The sequence below is a fragment of the Arachis duranensis genome, chromosome 7, assembly GCF_000817695.3.
Source record: "Arachis duranensis cultivar V14167 chromosome 7, aradu.V14167.gnm2.J7QH, whole genome shotgun sequence".
NCBI classification, from domain to species: Eukaryota; Viridiplantae; Streptophyta; class Magnoliopsida; order Fabales; family Fabaceae; genus Arachis; species Arachis duranensis.
Genome location: NC_029778.3, coordinates 62155625 through 62158319, shown reverse-complemented (window position 1 = coordinate 62158319; position 2695 = coordinate 62155625). Strand labels below are relative to the sequence as shown.

The 2695-nt window shown below is 37.4% G+C and overlaps 1 non-coding gene across 1 annotated transcript; it reads left to right on the top strand.

Annotated features, from left to right (window-relative positions):
• The first annotated feature begins 372 nt into the window (after positions 1 to 372).
• Positions 373 to 481, top strand: LOC127740874 (small nucleolar RNA R71). The gene has a single exon (XR_008001730.1). It is a non-coding gene; the product is annotated as a small nucleolar RNA R71 (small nucleolar RNA).
• Positions 482 to 2695: the final 2214 nt, after the last annotated feature.

The window sequence follows — 2695 nt, the reverse complement described above, 5'->3', positions numbered from 1 at the left end:
TTTTCCATGTAATTCACTTCCTCCATGGTGGTCTGAGCAATATCACCAACGTCTCGTCCATAGGGTGCATCTTGAGTGTTGACAGCTGAAACCTGCATCCCACTTAAGTGTTGGGAGATCATGCTAATTTGATGGGACAGGAGCTTATTTTTTGCCAAAATTGTATCCAGTGTTTCTACTTCCATGACTCCTCTCTTCTGAGTGGTCCCAGTGTTCATAGGGTTCCTCTCAAAAGTGCACATGTACTGGTTGTTGGCAACCATCTCAATCAGCTCATTCGCCTCCTCAGGCGTCTTCTTGCTAAATAGTCCAGTGACATCTTGGCCATCTCCGAGAGGCTGTCATAAAAGATCTCTAGCCTGCTCCAATTTGAAATCATGTCAGGAGGGCATCCCCTGATTAACTGCTTGAATTTCTCCCATGCTTCATAGAGGGATTCTCCTTCTTTCTGTCTGAAGGTCTGGACTTTCACTCTAAGCTTACTCAGCTTCTGGGGAGGAATGAACTTGGCCAAAAATCCAGTGACCACCTTGTCTCATGTGTCCAGGCTCTCCTTGGACTGAGAATCCAGCCAAAACTTTGCTCTATCCCTTATAGCAAAAGGAAAGAGCATGAGCTTGTAAACCTCGGGGTTCACTCCATTAGTCTTGACCATGTCACAGATTTGAAGGAAGTCAGATATGAATTTGTTGGGGTCCTCCTATGAGAGTCCATAAAACTGACAGTTCTGTTGAAACAAAGTGACCAGTTGAGGCTTGAGCTCAAAATTATTGGCACCTATAGCAGGTACAGATATACTTTTCCCATAGAAGTAAGCAATGGGTGCAGTGTATAAGCCAAGCACCTTCCTTGCGTGCGCTTCAACATTCAGTTTAGCTGCCATAGTGGTCTCTTCAGCTTCCTTCTCAAAGGTTTCCGTGAGATTCTCTCCGGCTCTATAAGCTTTAGTTTGTTGCAAACACCGTCTTAAGGTCCTCTCAGGCTTAGGATCAAATTCAAGAAGGGATTCTTTATCCCTGTTCCTGCTCATAAACAATAAGAAACAAAAAAAGGTGGGAATCTCTTTGTCAGAGGATAGAGAACTCCTAGTGAGGTATCCAAAAAAGAAATAAAGTAAAATAAAGTAAGCAATTAACTAAAAAGAAAATTCAAAAATAAAAATGCAAGATCTAATTTAAAAACATTTTCGAAAATTAAAATAAAAGGATTTAAAATTTTCTAAATTCAAAGAAAAAAAGATATACTAAAGGACACCAAACTTAAAATTTGAAATTAAAGGAAAATAGACAATACTAATTTCAAAAATTTAAGGGAAACACACTAACAGACACCAAACATAGAATTTGAAATTAAATAAAAATAAAATAACTAGAACAAAAAAATTAGAAAATAAAGGGAAAGATAAATAAGATAAAAACCAAAAATTAAGAAAAATAAACAAACTAGGAATCGAAAGTTAAAAAGAAAAATAATTAAACAAAAACTAGTAAAAATACCTAATCTAAGCAACAAGACAACCGGTAGTTGTCAATCACGAACAATTCCCAGCAACAGCACCAAAAACTTGGTGCGCGAAATTAGAACTCGCACAACTTTACCGGCAAGTAATACCTCAAGTGAGTGGGAGTCAATCCCACGAGGATTGTCGAACTGAGTAAGCAATGGTTATCCTGTTGGACTTAGTCAAGCAAACAGTAAAAGATGGTTGTTGGTGTAAAACGCATGAGTAGTGGAAAACAAGAAAATAAAGCAAATACATAGGGTTGGTGTAAAACAATGATGAGAAAACAGTTAAGGCCTCGGAGATGTTTACTTTTCCGGATTAAAACGTCTTACCAAATATTTTAACAATGAATGATTCATTCTTTGGCAAACCATAAGTGATTACACCCTAATCTCTTAGCGATTTAATCTCCTTTAATTCTCACCAAAAGCCACTCTCATGGTCATTCATTTCAGTTCAGAGGGTGAAGTTCGTAAAACTAGTTTAGTGACACAAAAACTTCAATTACCCAAAGCTAACAAGATTTTATGTCACATATCCCAATTAGTTCATGTAATTAGCAGTTTAGGAGGAGTGTTTTCAAGCTGTAGCTCAAGCGAGATAGCTCTCTTAAGAATCACAAGAGCTTATGTAGATAAGGGTCATACTCTCGTTCCACCCAAATTTATAAGATTAAGAATGAAAATAACACCTTAGAAATGAATCAAACATTAATTAAAATAGAAGAATAATAATCTTAATCCATAGAAATAAACAGAGCTCCTAACCTTAACTAGGAGGTTTAGTTGCTCATGACTTACCAAGAAAACAGAATTCTGAAAAAATACGGAAGAAAGATCCTCCTAAACCTAATTGATCTCCTCCTTTGAATACTAACCTAATAATAAATCTTAACCTAAAAGATAATATTTTAAAATAAAAGATTACAAAGATAAAATAAAATAAAACTAATAAGGGCTAAATCCACTTTGGAGGCCCAATTGTTGTGACTCGGACTGCAGGCTGGGCATTGAATGCCAGAGAGGGAAGCGCACCTCTAACTTTATGCCCCATGCTGGCGTTAAACGCCAGCTGGGCGTTCAGCGCCCAGAGGGGAGCTGGCAGCATTTTTCTTTCTTGCTCCAGGCTTCTCCAAACTGCTCTAAATTTCACCTAAAACCATAAAAACACAAGAAAACTCAAATTAGCATC